The sequence below is a fragment of the Helobdella robusta genome, assembly GCF_000326865.2.
Source record: "Helobdella robusta unplaced genomic scaffold HELROscaffold_26, whole genome shotgun sequence".
NCBI classification, from domain to species: Eukaryota; Metazoa; Annelida; class Clitellata; order Rhynchobdellida; family Glossiphoniidae; genus Helobdella; species Helobdella robusta.
The window spans coordinates 1805359-1817526 of record NW_008704349.1 but is presented as its reverse complement, the minus strand read 5'-3'; positions in this window follow the sequence as shown (position 1 = coordinate 1817526).

The window sequence follows — 12168 nt, the reverse complement described above, 5'->3', positions numbered from 1 at the left end:
TCCAGTGTTTGTGGAGGTGGTTTCTTAACGCTACCCTCAACTTTTTCACCATCCTTCTCATCATCATCTCTCATCGCATCTTCTTCCAACGACGTCACATCGAGGTCACCACCAAATGCATCTGATTTTCTAACTTTTTCCAAGGTCGTTTCCACGAGCAACTTGGCGTACTCGGTAGCAAATCCCTCCAGCTCTTTATCAGTTTCCCTTTCAACAGCCGGAAGTGACGATGATGAAGATGATGCTGACTCTTTACGACCCGTCTCATCGCCACCGCCATCCTCGGCAACCTCGTCTACTTCCTGGATGACGTCATCTAAATGTTCAACTGATAATTTTTCATCTGATTTCTGCTTGCTACCTGAAGACGATGACGAGGAAGATGTTCCATTTTCTTCTTCCTGAATGATGGACAAACGATTTTTGTCATCGCTTGGACGTTGCTTAGCGGAGGATGTCATGACGATCGCATCTTTCAACGACATCACCTGCCCGGTGTGAATGTTAATTACGTTCCCGTTCCTAGCATCCAGAACTCCGCAAGCTGTTGCTGTGGCGACGGCCATGACTTTACCTGTCGCTGGGTCAACAATTAGTGACCTCGAATCAATCAAACCGTTGTCGATGGCTTCTTGAAGGGCGAAGAACATTCCACAAGTTGGATCATAGAACTTCCCTGTTTCCTCATTAAATAGCCCAATATCTACAGCCGTGTTGAGAGTCATGGGTAGCGGTATGACGATTCCACGGCGTGTAGCTTCCACAAGCGACACCTTACGACGAGCTTGTGTATCGTAAACTGCACCCGTTCGATCCGACACCAATCCTCTCATCAAAGCTTCCTCCATACTGTAAACTTTCTCGGAAGCCGGATCGTTCAAAACGGCAGAAAGAGGATCCAGGAGATTTTCATCGAGTGCCTCAGTCAGAGTTAATCTTTCTTCGGTTTCTGGATCAATGAAGTGGCCAGTAGTGGGATCGTACAATCTCATTTCCAAGATTTTCATAAGACTCAACGGACGTTCCAACAAACCATCACCAACCTCACCTTCGTCAGTCAAACAGCCATTTCCAACAGCATCATATATTGATATAAAACCTCCACCTTCTAATGCAATATCACCTGATTTCAAACTGACGCAACCACGACGCACCTGCTGATCAAACGTTGATCTCTTTCCTGTTTCAGGATCGCGAAACACGGTAGTCCTTGTCAGAATGAGACCTCTGTCCAGGGCCTCGACCAAACTGTAGGTTCGATTCGCAACTGGATCAAGTACCGTGTTATTTTTCGGGTCGTACAAACCATTTTGAACGGCTTCAATGAGCGTGTAGGTTTGCGGGGCACGTGTGATGACATCAACTGGCGCGCCGACGACGCTTGCACTGTTATCTGCGGTCATGTCAGGTAATGTATCATCCATGATCAGTCCGCTGTCCAGAGCCTTGCCAAGTGTGAGTGAAGTGTGGTCATCTACGTGATAAAGGTTAGCGGATGGGTCAATGAGTGACCTTTGAACGGCTTCCTTTAACCCAATAACTTCTCCCGAATCTAAATCCGCCACTATTTTTTCATCAACGTCCAACAGATTATCATCCATGCATGTTTTCAGATCAACCAGTTGCTTAGTAGCAGGGTGTATGAATTTGTTGTCGGCTGGTTCGTACCATTTAGATTGCAAAATGCGAGTCAACGAGATGTTCTTTACCCACGGTATATCTTCACGCTTGTCTACTTTCTCTTCCTCTTTGCCGTCATCATCTTTCATGCCAGGTTCTTCTTTCTTAGTAACTTTCTGAGCATCCTCATTGAAAGCACTGAAACCATCGCCACTATCGGTGACTCCTTGATCTGATTTACTGGCGATTATTCCTGCTCTTGTTCTTTCTTCATCCTCCAACCACCTCTTCTGTCTATTCACATCCTCATCATCCTCATCATTATCTTTCTTATATCCACCATTATCGCCGTCTTTCTTTTCAAATTTTTCATCATCCTGAGCCAACTTTTCACCAGAAACAGCAAGACCCGCATCGCCACCACCATGATCATCTTTATCTTTCTTCATTTTGAAACCATCATCTTCGACTTTTTTCCTCGCCTCTCTCGGCATCTGTTGATCATGTGAGCCATGATAGAACCAATCGTCATGGGGGTGTTCATTACTGAATTGCTCTGGATGTTTGTCGGGAGTGCTTTTGAGGGCTTCGGCAATCGCCATGCCAGCTACTACAGGTGCTCCAACTACAGCCATCAATCCAAGACCGATCGCTTTTGCAGTTGAAAGTTTATCAATTGAATCGGTTGGTTTTGTGGCTGGCGGTTGTTGAGGTTGTTGTTTATCTGTAACTGTTGTTGTTGTAGTCGTCGGAGGTTTCACTGAAATGGAGGTCGTAGGTGATGTTGTCGATGATGTTGGTAGAGTTGTTGATGTTGTTGACGGCGTCGTTAATATTGTTGTCAAGGTATCTGTAGTTGATATAACTGTCGTTGAAGTTTTCGTAGTTGTTTCGTCTGATGAAGCTGTTGGTGGTACATCTGGTATTGAAGGTACGGCTACTGTTGATTTATCATCAGGAATAACGTCTTTCGCGTCGTCTGTTGAATCTTTAATGAGCTGTTCAGCTGTTGGAGACAACGGAGGTTGTTGTTTTTGTGTTGTGTCGTCTTCTTTTGTGGTTGTCGGGAGTGGTTGCACAGGTGGCTGTGGTCGCTGTTTGTCGTCCTGATGTTCAATTCCTGTCGGTGGCAATTGTTCTTCATAATTATCTTCATCAGATGTTGGAGTTGTTGGTTGTTTTGGATGTTGTCGTGAGTCATCCTCTTGTTTTGTCTCTAAAGTTGCATCTTCATACTCCATATCTTTCGTTGACGATGTTGTAGCTGTTGGCGATGGTGGATGCTGTTGCGAGTCAACATCCTTCTCGGCAGATGTTGTTGGTCTCGGTGGAAATTCATCTTCATCATTTATTTCCGGTTGCTGTTCTTCACGATCTTGTTCTGGTGTTGTTGTTTCTGTTGATGGCTTTGCTGTTGGTGTTGTTGTTGGCGTCGATACCGGTGTTGTTACCGTTGATAATGTTGTAGTAGTTGTTGTGGTTGTCGCATCAGACGACATAGGAAGTGATGGAGGCAGCTTCCCGTCCATCTTTTCTCCAGTTTCTCCGACCACAATTTGAACAAGATCGCGTGATTCCTTACTCACGTCATCATCTCGTGGTGTTCGATCAACAAAGATAACTTCATCCGTAATATCTTTAACGATTTCTGTTTTGAAACTGTCATCATCAGTTCCAATCGATTTTTCATCAGGTTTTAAATGATCATCTCTATCTGTAATGACAACTTTACCCTCAACATCGTCATCTCTATCATCAACATCGTCCAATATTTTTGTTATTTCTTTATCATAAGTGTACGATTTAAATCTGTCACCGTCAACGTCTTTCATTTTCTCAGCGTCCTCATCTTCCTTCGTTCCACCATCACCGACTCTCTCGTCACGTTCACTCATTTTATCACCATCATCAACAATTTTTACTTCATCATCATCATCTGGTCTTTTTACACGATCTCCAACGGCTCTAACACCACTTTCAAAGTTCTGGTCGAAATCAGTCGAAATGCCAATTGAAAGGGCTTTAGAACTATCGCCATCTTTGTCATCTTCTACCAGTTTGTCATCTCTTGCCAGTTTGTCATCTTCTACCAGTTTGTCATCTTCTACCAGTTTGTCATCTTCAACCAGCTGGACATCTTCTACCAGTTTGTCATCTTCTACCACTTTACCGCCTTCTACCACTTTGTCATCTTCTACCTCTTTATCATCTACCACTTTACTGTCTTCTACTACTTTGCCAGTATCCATTTTTCTATCATCCACTTTGCCAATATCCAATTTTCCGTCATCCAATTTTCTATCTTTATCGTCATTATAGATATCCTTGATTCCATCATCGGCGTCATCTCTAGTAGCAGCAGCATTTTTTCTATCGAATTCACTTTTAACATTTTCATATTCACCGTCGCTGTATTCATCTTTTCTCTCAATATCATCATCTGCATCCTTGAGAGTAGCTTTCTTATCTCTACTGCCTTCATCGGCTGTAACAAATTCATCATCATCTGCTAATTTCTCTTCATCATCTTCAATAGTAAGCTTATCATCATCTTTGTGAATAGCTACCCCACCATTATCTTCATCTTTTTTAGCTGTCATCACTTTATCGTCATTAAAATCATGATAAATAACATTTTTATCATCATCATCTTTAGAAATAACCCTTCCATCGTCATCAACATCTTTAGAAATAACCCTTCCATCGTCATCAACGTCTTTAGAAATAACCATTTTATCATCGTCATCAACTTTAGGAATGACTATTTTATCATCATCATCTTTAGAAATAACCATTTTATCATCAGCATCAACACGGAGGACTAATCTCTCATCATCATCATCATCATCATCCCAACCATGTTGAAACACTTTGATTTTATCATCACCATCTTCTTTATCATCATCTAAGACATCACCACGGTGAGAAATGATAACAGTGTCATCATTGTCTTTAAAGTTACCCTCGTGAGTCGTGATTACTTTTTCATCATCTACTTTCTTTTCCTCATCATCAGCTTCCACATCGGCTTTCTCGTCCCCAGTTAAAAATTCGCCATCATCATCGTCGTCGTCACCACCATTGACGAGGATTTTATCATTGAAATCATCAGCACCATCTTCATCGTGTCCATCATCATGTACATCTTTAAAGTCATCATCGGCATCTACGCCAACATCATCCGTAGCCTTCAACTTCCACTGTTGATCATCTGGGTCGTAGTATTCTTCCTTGCTAACTTCAATGCCGTCATCATATTTTGACCTAATTTTCCATTTCTGATCAATTGGATCAAAATATTCCTCTTTGCTGACTTCTAAATCACCGTCTTTTGACCTAATTTTCCACTGTTGATCTTCTGGGTCAAAGTACTCTTCCTTGCTAACTTCTACTTCATCAGAACATCCTTGGAGCTGACCAGAATCTGTTATTGTTGTTGATGGTGTGATTGGTGTGGTGATTGTAATTGTTGTTGCTGCTGAAGAAGCTGTTGTTGATGATACAACATCTCTTGTTGTTGTTTTAGTTGCTATTGCGGTTGTTGGTGCAGTGATTGCTGTAGATGATGGCAAAGATATAGTTGATTTAATAGTTGATGTCGGCGTTGGAAAAATTACTGTTGATGTCGCAACTGATGCTGCAGGAATAACATGAAATGAATCAGTGGCAGCGGTTGTAGTTGGTTGCAAAGTGTCTATAGGAATGGTTGTAGCTGGTTTCAACGTGTCAATAGGAATGGTTGTTATTGTGGAGACTGATGTTGTTGTCGTTGAAACTGGTTTTACAATTGTTGGGACTGTTGTTGCAACTGTTCTATCTCCAGAAATATCGACAACAGTTGAATCAACTACTCTACTCTCACCAGCGGTATCATCTTCTCTCCTATCACCAACATCTCTTTTGTGAACGGGAAATGATATCTTCACTTTTTTGTCATTCACATCTATGGTGATTTTGTCCTTCCTAGTGAAATCATCATAAATTTTAACACCACTATCGCTTGTTCTTACTTGAAATTTATCATCGTCATCATCGTCATCATCATCTTCGCGATGTTTATAAGTGAATTTATCATCATCTTCGCGATGTTTATGAGTGAATTTATCATCATCAGCTGTTGGATGATGTTTTTCATCTATGGGTGGTTTTGTGCCATCAATATCTTGTTTGTCAATCAGGCTTTTTATTGGGTATGTAATTTCAATTTTTGTCTTTGAAACATCGATTGTTACTGAGTCTTGTGGAGTTGTCGTTGCTGCTGAATTTGGTGTTATTGTTGGTGTGGTGTGTGCTGTTGTTGTCGATGGTGGTGCAAATGTTGAAGTTGTAGTAGTGGCTGGTGACGTTGGAGATGTTGTGGATGTTTTAGATGTTGTTGCTGAAAGTGTTGTTGTTGTTGTAGCTGGGAATGAAGTAGATGTCGTTGTCGTTGTTGGGGTTAATTTTGTTGAAATGGTTGCCGCAACTGTAGATGGGATTGTAGTTGGGTGAACTGTTGTTACTGACGGATGTGCTACTAGAGTTGTAACTGTAGTAACGCCATCTTCTGAGGTAGCTTCACTGGCTGTTGATGTAGTTGTGAATGGAGGAATAGTTGGATATGTTGTTGAGTCAGCAGTAGTGGTTGTTGGAATTGCAGGCGTTGTAACTGAAGTTGGTCTTTTTCCTGTTACAGAATCCACAGTCGTTGGTTCGAATGTGTCCGTCTTATCTACTCTTACGTCATAATAATCATCATCATCTTCGTCACGCGTCTTCGTTTCTACAGCTTCAGTAATTTCAATACGCACTTTGCTGTCATCTGTTGCGTCGGCGTGGCCAGTTGGAGCAGTATCTCTGACGTCACTGCGGCGTACTGTGACGTCATCGACGTCTACAACCATTGACGGTTTAACGTTTTCTATGTACTTGTTCATTTTTGTAATATCATCAACAGTTGTCGTTGTTGGTTTTGAGACAGATGAAGAAGTTGTCTGCATAGTTGACAGATGTGGAGGCGAAGGAAGTGACGGAACATGAATGTCCCCTCCATCCACTTGTTCTTCTTCATTTTGTTGTTTATCAAGACCAAATTTATCATCTGCAAGTTCAGAGTCTGACCTGAGTGGAGACGTCTGATGTTTGACGGATGTGACAACACTGGTAACGACAGCAAACGAGCACGTCATCATCATCAGCATCTTAGTTGTCTCCGGATCTAAATGACCTCTTTCGTGGCACTCCTCAAAAGTCATTGGTCTGGAGCTAGATGACAGTTGAACTTTCCCAGTTTCTAAATTTAGCCAGCCTCTATTTAAAGATTCTGGAATTCCAACGTGGTGAGTATCGGTTTTAATTTTTGAATGTATGAAGAGTTTGTACAGATTTTCGGTGACCAAATTTCGTTGGTAAGCTTCGTTTAAAGTTAATTTGTTGCCGTTCCTCAGAATGTAGAAAATTCCAAATTCAGTCTCGTCGCTAGTCACCAGTACACCACTCTTAAATGCGTCGAATAAACTCAGTTCCGCCTCACCGTCAAACACGGGTCTCTCGGGAGATAAAAATTTTCTATTAATGATCTGGATCTTCCTACTGTTGAGGAGGTTGTAAACGGTCGGCAGGTCGACGCCTAACTGCTTCACTGACTTGATTTCACCACTTCCGGCATCAATGACGCATTTAGATTCCCAATCAATGACGTCACGAATTCGGGGATTTTCCGAGGCTCCTATTCTCGGCACGACCACGACAACTTGGGAATTTCCAGAAGTTTCGGTTGTTGGCAGTGAATAATTAACGAGCGCCTCATCAGGCGACACACACCTGAACAAGAGACCGAGGTTGTAAGCCTCGTACAAACCTATCACTCTGGCCTTCCTCCTAGTCGGAGATGTCGACGACGATGAAGATGGCGACGATAACAATGAGGATGTTGGTGGAGGCGTGAAAGTTAACATGGTTCCATTATTTGGATCAAACAATTCAGATCGGATGGCTTTATCGTACGACTGAACTGACTTGATTGTTTCGTTGAAGAATCTATCAAGATGGGCATCCAGAAGTCCTAATTCAACTGCCTGCTGGGGTGTGTAGGCAGTTAGGGAAAAATTATCAAGCAATCTGTTGGTCTGTGGGCAGAGAACGCCATTTTGAATGCAGTCGACCAATGAGAGTGGACATGCTGCATCTAAAAGTGATCCAGGGTTGTAAAATGAAACGATACGCTCTGACTGGTTGGTCAACATTGGGTTGCCGTGAGTCTGTCGGTGTAATATAATGATTCGTTGTTGAAAGTACTTTGAGTGTAAAATGTATAAATAACTTTACAAAAATGAACAGATGACTAACCTCAGGTATTAAGATGATGTTGTTACGAATCATGGTCAATGTTTGTATGTACGATTGGCGAGGAGGTAAAGTTGGTGATGGTGGGATGAAGCCGGTTTCCGAGTCAGCGACCGTTTCATCTTTTGCTGTTGTTGTGGATATTCTTGCTGTTGTGCCCGTGGAAGTTGTTGTGGCTGTAGAAGTTGACAATACTGGAAACGATTCTGTTGTTGACGGTGCAAATACAGCTGTTGTAGTCGCAAAAGAAGTTGTTGCGGCTGAATCTGTTGCAGTGGTAGTCGCTTCAACAGTAGCTGGTTTTGATGGAGGAGGCGGTGGCGGATAAGACGGCCTCAAAATTGTCGTTGAAGTTGTCGTTGCCACTGCTGGAGTAGGAGGGGTGACCACAATCGTGGCAGAGAGTGAGGTTTGAATTTCTGATGACGTCGGTGTTGTTGTTGTTGTTGGTAAAGTTGCTGATGTCGTTGTAGCGGTTGTAGCAGTCGCTGTCGACCGATCTTTATCTTTAGATAATTTATTGTCATCTTCAAACGCAGTTGAAACGACATTTGCGTCAAACTCACTGCCAACATCAACAAAAACACCTTCTTTAACTTCCGTCCTGTCATCATCTTCTTCATCTTCAGGACCAACAGAAAGATGATGAGGAGGAAAAGGAAGAGGATGAGGATGAAGAAGATGAGCCGAAGCATCGGCAGTGGATGGCGATGAAGATGAAGAAGATGCAGACGGCGGTCCAACGTAAATCTCATCTTCGTACTCATCGTCGTCGTCATCTCTGAGGAAATCTTTACTACCAACGACATCACCATCATCGTCAGGTGAGTAGGTCACTCCTTCTTCCTCTTCTTCTTTTTCTTCGCCGCCACCATCACCGTGACGATGAAGATGGAATGATGTGCGAGCAGAGGGCGATGGCGGCGATGGTGGAATGTCGAAGTCGTTTGTGGAATAATATGAATCAGTGACGAGTGTCGTAGATGTTGTCATTGTTCTCACTCCGTCCTGTTGCTGTTAATAATGAAGACGACGATGATGAAGTAGAAGAAGATAATGATGATGGTGGTATGAAGAAGATGATGATGGGGATATGAAGAAGATGATGACGACGATAATTTAATTAATGATGACGACGACGACAATGATGATGGAAGAAATGATGATGACGTTGGTGATGATAGGATTGTGACGGTGAATACAAACGACAACAAGTGACGTCATCGTTAACAACAAAAAAACAAAAACCTGGGGTTTCTTCCTCTTCTCATTTTCTTCATCTCCCACTCTATCAACGCCATCTTGACCGTCATCTTCATCTTCCTGTCCTCTGAAAGACGACGATGACGTCATCGACTCGCCACCAGAAGTCGTTGACGATGTAGTCATTGTTACAGAAGTCGTGGAAGTGGCGGCGGCCATTTTGTTTTTAATATCGCCGGCTACTTGCTGGCAGTAAGCCATTTCTCTCTGCAGTCTGCTCAGCTTGGCGTTCATTACGTGATCTCGGTCGCCGCTGTGATGGCGTGTGGCTGTGATGTACTTGTCGAAATCCGACTGGATGGTTTCGATGAGAGAGAGGATTTGCTCTGCCCCAGCGTTGTTTGGCAACTGATTTTGATAGGACAATTTAATATCAACAGTCAATCAATCAATCAATCAATCAATCAATCTCTTCAACACATCAATCGATTAGCTAATGACCAATCAATCAGCCAATGACCAATCAATCAGCCAATGACAATTCAATCGACCAATGACCAATCAATCAGCCAATCAATCAGCAAGTGGCCAATCAATCAGCCAAAGAACCACAAACCAACAGATCGATCAACCAACGAACCTGATAACTGTCCCACGACCTAACAAACTGCACAGTTGAAAGCAGGGAGACGTAACGAAGGTGAAGGTCGAGAGGGGAACATGTTGACGTCATATCACTTATGTCTGATAGTAAGCTGCAGGAACGAACGAACGAACGAATGAATGGAATGAATGAATGAACGAACGAACGAACGAACGAATGAATGAATGAATGAATGAATGAATGAATGAATGAATGAATGAATAAATGAATGAATGAATGAATGAATGAATGAATGAATGAATGAATGAATGAATGAATGAATGAATGGATAAAAGATCGGAAGAATTGTAAATAAATACACAATTGAATAAATTTTTCCCTCTATTCATCCAACCTATCAACAGAGTCCATGATATTACTGCAGGCGGGATTGACCTGGAAACAAATGTTCGGTGCCCTGGTTTCCTGACCCGACCTACTTCTGACGACCCATATTCCCGTGTTCTCATTGGCCGACTTCACATCCAATGAGTAGTTGTCATTTCGATTCAATTGATTCTGAAAATTCGATCGATTCCATCTCACATTATCGTCAAAAAAAAAATAAAATAATGTTATGGAATGATTATACTTAAAAATAATGAAAAAAACTTACTCCATTTCTAGAAAATGTACAGAGACTTCTGACGGAAGGAGATGAAGATGACGAGGAGGTCAGCTGGGTTCGCATTGTGACGGGGCACAGTTGGTTGCCCTGGTTACGGAGAACGCACCCTCTCTCGTATAGTTCTTTCAAACTTAGTTCCACTTTCTAGAGAATGAAGAGTAAGTAACATCCATCTCTTCAGACGTCCTAATCATCGTCGTCATCATCGTCATCCTCATCATCGTCGTCATCCTCATCGTCGTCGTCATCATCGTCATCCTCATCATCGTCATCATTATAAAAGGACCATCGTCTCATCGCCACAAATAACCTGCAATTTGACGAGCAGCTGATCGGCCTCCTGCTGTGACATCACATCTTCATCCTCTTCGTTGACGTCACCGTCTACATCCTGACCTCGATTGATTGCCATGGTGATTGAGGTCAAGGACTTCTGCTGCTGCAAGGTCAACCTTCTCAGCTGGTCCAGGCTGTTGTACAGGTTGTCATGCTGCTCAGCTGTTGTGCCGTGTACCTATCGAATGATAACGACGACGACGACGATGATAATGATGGCTAAGAAAAATAATAAAATTGAAGAAATCCCCACCACAACAAGCGCAAGCAATACATAGCACCTGCATGCAATGATCCACCATCTCATGAAGCAGAGCCCAGCTGTTAGTGACGTCAATAAGCAGCTGCTTGACCACAGCTAATGCTGGATGTCTGCTACTTATCAGCTGCTGCTGCATGCTCACTGCTTCATTCACAGCTGGCTCCAGCTCCTTTAGCTGTCTTCTGTGTTTCTGTGAATGATGGAATAAATGGATGGATAGGTGAGTGCATGAACGAATAAATGAATGAATAAATGAATAAATAAACAAACGAATGAATGAGTGTATAAATGTATAGAAAGAATATTTATCAATAAATAAATAAGCGAAACAATTGCTAATATAGAAACCTGTTGCAAGTTGTCAATGAATGCAACGGCCATCGTCTGCATATTCCAGGGGTGGGAGCAGATGTCCCTTTCCTGTTCCTGAAGCTTCCCGGCAAGGATGCAAACTTTCTCGCCGTAATCGAGCAGCGATCCAGAATTCTTGAGTGAGTTCAACGAAGATGTCTGCATTGGAAGGGAGAAGTGTTAAATTCAATTGTTGAAACTTTAATTTCACGACATGTCTTCAAACGCTGCCTAATCACCGACAGCATGACATAAATTTAATTACATGCATCTCTACACGTCATCAACAACAACGTCATCATCGTCATCATCAGTCACCAACGTCATCACCAACGTCACCGTCAACAGTCGGCGCATGACGAACGTTTAAATAGGAGTAAGACAGTTCCAGTTTCGAAAGTTCTTCATTTAGTTTTCTAGAAACTTCTGTTCTCTTCATGGCTTTCTAAATAGTAATAATAATAATAACAATAATAATAATAATAACAATAATAACAATAATAATAATAATAACAATAATAATAATAATAACAATAATAATAATAATAATAATAATAATAACAGCAATAATAAAATAATTATAGTTATCGAATAATATTAATAATATTACTTTTTCGTTGAAGAGTTTATCGACATGACCCTTATAATTTTCAATTTCTCCCCTCGTCCTCACCCTTTCACCGTGATTCCTCCTTATCTCACCGATGTCGCGGCCGTAACTCAAGTCGTCTAACTCGATCTAATGAATGATTAATTAGAACATTAATTAGACAGTAATTAATTGAATAATTAATTTAAAAA